Raw genomic sequence first — 11,082 nt, 5'->3', positions numbered from 1 at the left:
TATATTCTCATACATAGTTTAAAACCTGTATATCATTTTCATTCAATACATATTCCACATAACAGATGAGGCACACCCACATAACACGTATTTCATAGAAAATAAATCAGATCTATGAGATAGAAGAGAATGAATATACATTCACACATATAACAACAAAATTATACACATAACACGTATTTCGTATAAAATACTTCGTAATTATGCGTTAGAAGAAAGTAACTACACACTCACACGTATAAACCACAATATACTTAATACACTCTAACCATACTTGTATTATTATCGTGTTTATGAAAGGTAGTATACACTCACTTGATCAGAAGATGATCGGACAGCACTACGACTTGCAGAAGTAGTAATCCTCAGCAGATTTGGAAGATCTCTACAAAAATCGAACTTCTCGCGGGCAGAGCTTCGGCTTGGGAATCGCACTTCTCGGGATCTTCGGGATCTCGGGACTTGCTTCGGGGCTCGAGAATGATACCGGGGCTTCGGGGTACTTCTGGCACGCAAATCGATGCAAAACAGGAGAAAGAAGAGAGAAAAAGAGCAATTGAGTCGGCTGCTCTCGCATCCTATTTATAGGAGGCTGGAGCCTCGGAGTACGCGGGGCGTACTGGTCCGAAATCATCATTGCGTTCGTCATCCGAAGAACTCGATGCGAAGGTCGTCATGCTTCGCTGTACGCGGGGCGTACAGTAGTACGCTGGGCGTACTTCGGATATGCCCGGTGACTCCCCCTTCGGATAATACCGGGTTTTATAATTAAATTTAAATACAAATTATTTAATAAACTTCATAAATTCATATCTTCTTCATACGAACTCCGTTTTCGACGTTCTTTATATCCACGCGTAGTTGAGACTACGCTCTACACTTTAGTTTTGACTCCGTCGGCTAATTTTAACTTTACTTTTATTATTTATTTTTAATAGGCCGGGACAGAAAAACTTCGTTATAAATTCATAACTTCTTCGTTTGACGTCCGTTCTCGCCTAACTTTTCACCGTTTCGATACCAACAATGAGACCTTCGATCCTCGTTTAGATTGTTTCGGCTAAAAACCGCTCGATCTCAAATCGAGTATTTCGGGCTGCATACCGCTAAGTCGAAACTTCAGAAAATCGTAACTTCCTCATACGAAGTCAGATTTGGGCGTTCTTTATATATTCGGAAACCTCGTTTCAACTACTACAACATTATCCAAAGATATCAAGTTTATTTTACATTTTAATTTTGACGCTTATTTTTATTCTTAATTAATCAAACCACATAATTAAGCAATTAAGCACAAAACACATAATACTCAAATAATACACTCTTATTATTTCAAAACGGGTTACAAAGGTTAACCTAGACTATTACATTGCTAAAAATGGCAAGCCCGGAAACACAGGCGTTACAATTTATAAAGTAGGTTAGATCTGATCCCACATCGGCTGGGAAGGAGAACTAAGCATTCCTTATAAGGGTGTGGATATCTTCCCTAACACAACGCGTTTTAAAGCCGTGAGGGCAGCAGATCCCATAAGAACTCTGCAGTTAAGCGTGCTCGGGCAGGAGTAGTACCAGGATGGGTGACCCCTAGGGAAGTCCTCGTGCCGAGTGGCCCAAAGCGGACAATATTGTGATACGTGCCAGAGGGGGATGTTACAAATGGTATCAAAGCCAGGGCACGGGTCGATGTGTTCGACGGGGACGTCGAACCCTATAATGGGGGGTGAAAGTGGGTTAGATCTGATCCCACATCGGCTGGGAAGGAGAACTAAGCATTCCTTATAAGGGGTGTGGATACCTTCCCTAACACAACGCATTTTAAAGCCGTGAGGGCAACAGATCCCATAAGAACTCTGCAGTTAAGCGTGCTCGGGCAGGAGTAGTACCAGGATGGGTGGCCCCCTGGGAAGTCCTCGTGCCGAGTGGCCCAAAGCGGACAATATTGTGATACGTGCCAGAGGGGGATGTTACATGATGTCCAATAGTCCATCCCACTCGCCGAGTTGTATGAACAACTCGTTGAGTTCATCTTCATCCGATGAAAACTCTATGATGAGACTCGCTGAGTTGTATGAACAACTCGCCGAGTCTGTTCTTGAGGCAAGAAGATTGCCTTGGGCTCGCCGAGTCAAGGCGTTGACTCGCCGAGTTCCTTCATGGGTGAGTCTGTCTTCCAACTCACCGAGTCACCCCCCATGACTCACGACTTTACGTGTAAATAAGCTCCAATGAAGGTTTTAGGGCTCAAAATGCACTAAAAGAGTAGATCTAGGGCTTTCATGCAATATGGCTCCATAAAGGCAGTAGATCCGAGCTCCTGGAGCTCAATCATGCCTAGATCTAAAGGTTAATCAACTTATCACAAGCCCTAATTCATAATCAAGCTTGGAAATGGCTCAAGAAGGACTTTAATGGAGCTCTAAGGGACTCTTAGCATGAAAATAGAAGGAAATTGAGTTATACCTCAAGGAATCTCTGAAATAACAGCAAGATGTCTGGCCTCCTTCTTCTCCTCTTGATCTACTCTCCTTTTTCTCTCAAAATCTTCAAGAAATCACACCAAATTACTTCAATCTCACAAGGAACGAGATTAGGACGATATAGGGAGCTCTGAGGGTGAAGGGGGCGAGCTTGGCAGCGCATATGATGGTTTAAATAGGGTGCAAACCCTTGAAATTAGGGTTTCATCAGACAGTGGGGACTCGCCGAGTCAATAATATGGACTTGCCGAGTCGACAACTTAAACGTGTTCCATATCCCGACTCTACTCGGCGAGTCGGGCCTACAACTCGCCGAGTCCAAGGATAAAAATGCAAAATACTTAGATAAAATTTTCATACCAGGAACCAGGTGCTACACTTTGTATTAGATTTAGTATATAATATATTGCCACCCGTGAATTAGAAAGTTAGTCAGTTGGTCATCCTAAGGAACTGCGATCGAGATTTAAAGAGAAAGAGAGAACCAAGAGCAAATTAATAATCTTATGTATTAGACTATTCTCGATATAGTATGCATTGAAGATTCATCATTGTGTTCTTAATTAATAATGATTGTTTAACATTAATCACTTGATTGGGATTCCGCATCAACTCTTGTGATTTAGATTGATACTCAAGAATGGGTTTTACAATTGGTATCAGAGCCTAGATCGGTATCAATAAATTTGGCAAAGTACTAAACATTTCTTGGAGTTTCTGGCGTTTTTGCTTTACTTTGACGAAAAGTATTGTTGTTTTGTTCTTCGTGTTCTTCATTATTTTAGAGTTTTTGATCGAAATTGGTTTGAAAATTTGGAAATTTCGTGTTTTGGGCAACTTCGGTCTCAACTTTGAGAGTTCTCGGCGGCTAAGGTTCTCGGTTAGGTCAGATTCATTTCGATACTTTTGGGTCTTTAGTCTGCTCTTTTGGCTTCGCATACTCGGTTAGGTTCTTGGTTTCAAGGTTCTCAGTCAGCATTTATTCAGCAACCTATTGGTGTTTTTGGTCAAAGGGCATTTATTTTCTTGGTTTTCGGTTAAAATCCATTTACACAATCAAAATCTTTTGTTGGTAAATAATGAGTTCCTACAACAATACCAAGAAGGTAAGTGAAACCCCATGCTCTTAGTCTTGTGAAGTTAAAATTAATAAATCGTGAGCATAATGAGTTATTAGTTAGAGAGGTTTTTGACCTTAAAAATGAAATTTATGAAATTAAGAAAGTCAACAAACCTCTTAAGGAAAAACTAGATGCTCAAAATAAAGATTTAATTAGGATTAGGGAGGAATATAGCACCAAATGTGTTCATCATCGTTCTGCCAAAGAGGAAATTGCCAAATTAACTGCCGAACTTGATGCGTTAAAAGCTAAATTTAAGGATGTTGAATTTAACTTTAAGAAATTTAACGTGTCAAGTGAGAAAGTTGAGTCTATGATAGAAAAACAATTAAAGTTGAAAGACAAACAAGGTACGGATCTAGGGTATCATAATGTTCCCCCTCCTTTTAATGATAACTATACTCCACCCCTTGAAACCGAAGAGATAGAGACTCCTGCACAATATGGCCAACCACCTGTAACTGCCTCAATCAAGACTGATCAATCCGGCCCAACATAAAATATTGCAGTAAACGATACTGATGTTTCTACTTCATGTGCAAATAAAGTAACAGTGCAAAACGGAATTGAGCAGAATAAAATTAATTCTAGTTCTGCTGAAAATGCTTCAAAAGCCTGTGATAGCGCTGCTAACAATCTTAAGCCTAATGAAGTTGTGAAACAGTCTAATAAATGTGCATGTGCTTGTGGAAGTTCCTTGAAACAAAATTCATTTGGACAAGGACCAAGTCACAATCTTATTTATTTGAAAACACAAACTTATTTTAACTGTGGGACTCCCGGTCACATTGCTAGAAATTCCCCACATTGTTCATATGTTCTCTACTATGAACAAGGTTGGCAAAATGTTCCAAGGGGGAGATCTTTCAAAAGAAATCCTTCGAGGTCACATTCACGAAATGGTGGTTGAAATGCTAAAAGGGCCAAAAATCAGATTCCCAAGGACAAGAAGGGCATGTCGGACAATAAGCCTAATTCGAGAGATGTTTTAGCCAAACCAAATTCGGTAAGGTCGAATTCATCTCAAGGGTTGTCCTCTAGCTCACACTCACTATATAAGCCAATATCAAAAGGTTGTCTCGCCCTAAAGGCTAGCGGAAAGATCCCTTTTGGTTCAACAAGAAAGTACCTAAACCTAATTATCAATGGGTTCCTAAAGATCATATTTCAAAATCGTCCAAAAGTCCTATAACTTCTTTTTGTTCCTTATCAGATAAACAAGATATGTCATGGGAAAGAGTATTTTGTGTGATAGTGATGGTAAACCCAGTTTGAAAATGGATTGGGTTCCCACAACCAACTCATCCCGAACTGTGGGACTCCCGGTCACATTGTTAGAAATTCCCCACATCGTTCATATGTTCTCTAGTATGAACAAGGTTGGCAAAATGTTCCAAGGGGGAGATCTTTCAAAAGAAATCCTTCGAGGTCACATTCACGAAATGGTGGTTGAAATGCTAAAAGGGCCAAAAATCAGATTCCCAAGGACAAGAAGGGCATGTTGGACAATAAGCCTAATTCGAGAGATGTTTTAGCCAAACCAAAATCGGTAAGGTCGAATTCATCTCAGGGGTCGTCCTCTAGCTCACACTCACTATATAAGCCAATATCAAAAGGTTGTCTCACCCTAAAAGCTAGTGGAAAGATCCCTTTTGGTTCAACAAGAAAGTACCTAAACCTAATTATCAATGGGTTCCTAAAGGTCATATTTCAAAATCGTCCAAAAGTCCTGTAACTTCTTTTTGTGCCTTATCAGATAAACAAGATATTTCATGGGAAAGAGTATTTTGTGTGATAGTGATGGTAAACCCAATTTCAAAATGGATTGGGTTCCCACAACCAACTCATCCCGATCTCTGTGTCGGAGCAGTTATGGAGGAATATCACCAGACTTCGGTATGTTGGTAGTAGTTGTTCCAGGCACATGACAGGATACATCTCTCAACTGCATGACATTCGAAACTTTAATTGAGGGTATGTGTCCTTTGTGGGAAGGGAGAAAGAAAAGATCACTCAAATGGGGACCGTACTTAACGGCGTGATGAATTTTGAATATGTTAACTTCGTTCCGGAATTGAAACACAGCTGAGGCTAAATACATTGTTGTTTCTAAATATTGCTACTCTCAGGTTATCTGGATGCATCTTCAATTGCTGAATTACAGTTTGAATTTTCTTGATACTCCTGAGTTTTTCTTAAAATGATTCATTTTGAGGACTGACATAAATTTTTTTACATTTGTATTTTATTCTTATTTTTTTTAATTTGTTCATATTTTTCCTCTATGCATAAATTTAGGGGGAATTAAAACCAAACAAAAAATTATAAAATTCAAAAATCTAAAAATATGTTTATTTTATTTCTGTTTTTATTTCTTTCTCAAAAAAATCAAAAAAATCCAAAAAAAATATTTATACTATTTTTGAGCATATTTTAATTTTATTTTTTATTCTTAGTTATTTTTATTGTGTGCTAAGTTTATTTTATTTTTATTTTTTATCTTAAAAATTTCATTTGTCTTACGAATTCAAAAGAAGAAGAGACTCAATGAGACTGTGTCGGAATTTTCTGTGCAAAAAGAGATCTTGAAAGGAATTAACGGAATTACACTTCACACTACTTTCACAAGGAATTGAAGGCATGAAACCATACAAATTGTCAGTTAGGCAGTTTCTCTCTAAAGAAATGTCGTATTCGCGGTATTAAAGATATGAAACTGTACAAACTGTCAGTTAGGTAGTATCTCTTTAAGAACTGTCGTATCTAAGGAATTGAAAGTCTGAAACTATACAAATTGTCAAATTGGTGTTGTCAGCTATCTTTACCTAAGAGTTGTCATGGCACCAGGGTGATGCACCTCGCAAGGCACGATTATCTTTGAATATCCCGCCAAAGGGCCTGGACCTCATGTCATGCTAAATTGTGGAAATATGTCCTTGTATATTGTGTCACAGGATGGTTTTGTGATCTATTCCTAATTAACTCTCACTTGCACTAGAAGGGTACACTCAGATGAGATTCAGAAACCATTGAACGTCTCCCCAAGGGCCAAGTTGACTTGTTAACTTGAAAAACTGTATTGAGATCTTTGATCGAGGATATACAGGGGATAACATCCACGAGTAGTTCTCTGATACTTAAAAAATCGTAGTTCCTCCGTGTTCACACAGATACTGCGAGTAGTCTCCATCTGATCCAAGGATGGGTCCTTGAACAAATGTCGTGAGAAGGGTCTTTATGATTATGTGATCCACAGAGACTTTTTAGTCTTGGTTACTTTTCAAGACGCACCAGTGATCAACAAAGAATATTCATTCGAAGGAACAAGAAGTGAAGATTATTTTTAAACACACAACCTTTCAACCCCAAAAGCAAGGTGAAGCTGTTTTTGAAGTTATGTGGCAAATTGCATTGAAACCTCCTCAATCTATTTGTTTCTATCTACGAACTTGCCGAAGTGATCCAAAAGAATCAGTCTCTTTGTAATTATCTCTGAAGTTTTTCAAAGTTGAAAGTGCTTATTTTCAAGAACCTATACAAGAAGACTCTTTATCCTATGTGAGTTCAAAGTCAAATTTTAAAGGACTATTCAAGATGAAGTCATTCATGCAGAAATTCATATGTTCGTCTTGAAGTTTTGAAGAAATCGAAGATAAATGCTGAAGGTCATGAACAAAGAGAAGATTTAAAAGAAAAGAAAGCTATAAACCAAGGGGGAGATTATTAGGACATAATTAATGGGTTATACTTTAATTTTGTTAGCTTTTAGTGTTCTCAGTCCAGGACCAAGTTCTCCATATTCTCGGTGGTATTTGGACCGAAATCACCTTGTGATTTCGGTGGGCTTATAGGATTTCGGTTGGGCTTGGGCTTGTTAAGGCTTTGTATTAGGTTTAGTATATAATGTATTATCAGCCGTGAATGAGAGAGTTAGTCAGTTGGTCATCCTAAAGAACTGTGATCGAGATTTAGAGAGAAAGATAGAACCAAGAGCAAATTAAGAATCTTATGTATTAGACTATTTTCAATATAGTATGCATTGAAGATTCATCACTGTGTTCTTAATTGATAATAATTGTTTAGCATTAATCACTTGTTTGTGATTCCGCACCAACTCTTGTGATTTAGATTGATTCTCAAGAATAGGTTTTACATAACATTATCCTTACAATATCTTATATGAATGTTCTGAGGCGTATCATCACATCATTGTTAGCAAAGTTTGCAATGACTGATATACTTATCATATTTCCTTGATATAGGGGAAATTAAGAATAAATTCGGTATTCAATTTTTCTAACACAAATATGCCATTGAATTACTTCAGCGTACATCGTACTAATATGTTAGATTGCAATCCTTTTCGGACACCATTCGATACTCAGTCACACCTTGATCTCTCAGGTTCTCTAGTCTCATATTCACCTTTATATTGCAACCTCGCTAGTGATCATCGACATTTAACCTTCATCCGGTCAGACATTGCCATTGTGGTTAATTATATATGTCTCTACATGTACGACACACGAGAGCCTCAATTTCATGCTTTCAAACGAATTCTCAAATACATTCGAGGTACATTTGACTATGAATTTCAACTTCACGTATCGACTACTTCTAGCCTGATTTCCTATTCTGATGTTGATTGGGGAGGTTTCCCCGCTTCTAGGCGATCTACTAGTGGTTTTGTGTTTATCTTGGGGACAACCTTATCTCTTCGCCGTCCAAACGGCATGCCACAGTTCCCTGCTCCAATGTAGAAGTCGAGTAGAGAGGGGTGGCCAATACGGTCGCCGAAACTTGTTGGCTTCATAATCTTTTACATGAGCTTCATTCTCCTCTTTCGAAAGCCACCATTGTTTATTAGAACAATGTCACTACAATGTATCTCTCGACCAATCCCGTCCAACATTAATGAATGAAACATATTGAGATTGAAATGCATTTTGTTCAGGACAAGGTTGCCACTGGGCATGTTAAAGTTCTACATATCCCTTCGAGTCTTTAGTATACTGACATCTTCATTAAGGGACTTTCGTGTTCGCTTTTCATAGACTTTCATTCTAGTTTGATTGTTCGTATTCATTCTCTCGCTTCAACTATGTACATAGGGGTATTAGACTATGTTGTACATTTAGCCCATGTATTTACTTGTATTGTACAGCCAAGTTAGTGTAGGCCCAATGTATATCATGGAATGAGACATCAAAATATGTTCCTACACTTTTATATTGTTCATTGAACATTCAATCATCATACAACCTTACTTTATAATGTTCATCTACAAAATTTTATAAGTCAATTTCTTTTGTTAAAAAAAAAAGCAATTGTCATATATACCTTCTTTTTTCTTTTTCCACAATCTAGTTTTTTAAAACCTTATTGTAAAAAAGAAATAAAATGATGAAGGAGGACCAATTTTGTCTCTAAGTTCTAAATTATAATATCTTATTGTAGTAGGAATGAAATTTGAAGGACGAATACTAGCTACCAGTATGCTTAAACCATAGTGTTTTTCCATCAACGATGGTTAGGAAGTAACAAGCTCCCTACAGGAAAGGTATGTGATAATTACCACATATGTTGTAATGTATTAAATCAAAACTATCGAACGCATTTATTGATCCATATGGAAATGGTAATATGGTGTGCTTAGCTTTTACACTAGAATCACAAACTCTACCACTTAAAACATGAGAAAAACTACCAAAAAATCAATATGATGGATTTACACTCAAAGACATATGTTAAACGTTGATTTTGACCATAGCCATAATTGCCCTCCTTTTCCTTGGTGTCAAATTCATTCGATAAAGACCATATTTGCACTAACCAAATCCTATTAGATTCATCAACTGTAAGCCTTGTATAACATAAGAAGCAAAAAATGTCACATAATAATTTTAGATATTTTGTTAAGTGAGTAATGGATAAAAGGGCACATTTGAATTTCGGGATATGCAAAGCACTTTAAATTATTAATCCGTTCTACAATGTGAAACTATCAGATCCCTCAAGCATATGTCGCTTCCCTATTGGGTATGGTAATAGCCATTCCATGGTTACACCCTCGTTTGGTTTTGAAAAGCTCATACTCAGAAGCCATGTGATCGCTAGCACTAGTGTGTATAATCCATGCATTATTGAAATTAGCCTTACTAGCCATGTTCACGGAAGGAAGATTGTCCTGAGTTAAGTGGTTTCCCTTAGAAAAGTGTTTTACCAATTTCAAATATTGGTCGGTTGTCACACCCGATATTAAACTTGTCTCCACGTCAACATAACCGTTTTGGGTATGTTCTTTTCTTATTTCCTTTTCTTGCCTACCACTATGAATGTCCTATTCTCTTGAAGTTATTTTCATGATTTTTGTCCATTTTCCCACAAAAAGTACATCACCCGACCTCTTCCCCATCACTCAGTCTTGATTATCTTTGTAAGTTTATATTGCGTTGAATGTTGGTGTCGGTCCCAACCTTCGAGCTTCCTTATGTGAGCATCTGAAGGGCGATTTCCGTAATGGTAGGTTTCTTTATAACCGAGATGACTCTTTGATGTTCATCTTCCGCAACAAGATGATAGTTCATACATGTATGTGTCATTTCATAATCAGGATTTGAGTCCCTTATGGTCAAGAAGTTGCTATTTAGTCCCATCATGAATTTGTTCCCATCTTCTCTTGATTAAAATAATATTGTCTTAATGCTACATGTACAATTGTCACATATGCATTGAGGTGTCAAGGATACCAACGATATCTTATCTCATAAGGCATGTGTCTTCGTATAATATGGAAATGAAACCCCTGTTGTGTTGTGTTATCCTCACTACTTTTTTGTTTAGCTTTTATGGACTTTCCAAAATACTAACATTTTGATTCCATAAAACTTAATAAAGATGACATTTATAATGCAATTTTTTTTATAAATGTTCATTAGATCTTATCCGTTTATTTGTCTAGCTCTTAGGTTGTATTTGGCGCGCCACAGCTAGCTGATAAGCTAGCTTATTTTTCGAGTTTTTTTTATGTTGTCGTGTTTGGTAACCAAAAAAGTAGCTTATAAGTTAGCTTTTTGAAAAGCTACTTAGACCAGCTTTTTAAAAAATTTCCAAATACACCCCTTAATTAATTATAGAAACACATACTCTCTCATGTCCTTTTATGTAATTTTATATATTTCAGCTAGCTTTTCAGCTAGTTTTACAAGCGTCATTTTTTATCAGCTAGTTTTTCAGCTATCAGCTAGCTTTTTATTTAACAACTAGTTTTTTAGCTATCAGCTAGCTTTTCAGTTATCAGCTAACAGTTAGTTTTTTAGCTAGTACGCCAAACATAGCCTTAGTAATTTAGTTATTAAAAAAAAGTCAAAGTAAGATGAATTTGTGAAAAAGTTATAAAACAACCAATATTTTGAAATCCATATAAAAACACTTAAATAATTTATATGTATATAATATATTGAAAATAAATCACTATTTGT

This window comes from Lactuca serriola, chromosome 2, assembly GCF_051521515.1.
Source record: "Lactuca serriola cultivar US96UC23 chromosome 2, Lser_US96UC23_V15, whole genome shotgun sequence".
Taxonomy (NCBI): Eukaryota; Viridiplantae; Streptophyta; class Magnoliopsida; order Asterales; family Asteraceae; genus Lactuca; species Lactuca serriola.
The sequence above is the reverse complement of the archived record's forward strand: the minus strand, read 5'-3'. Positions refer to the sequence as shown.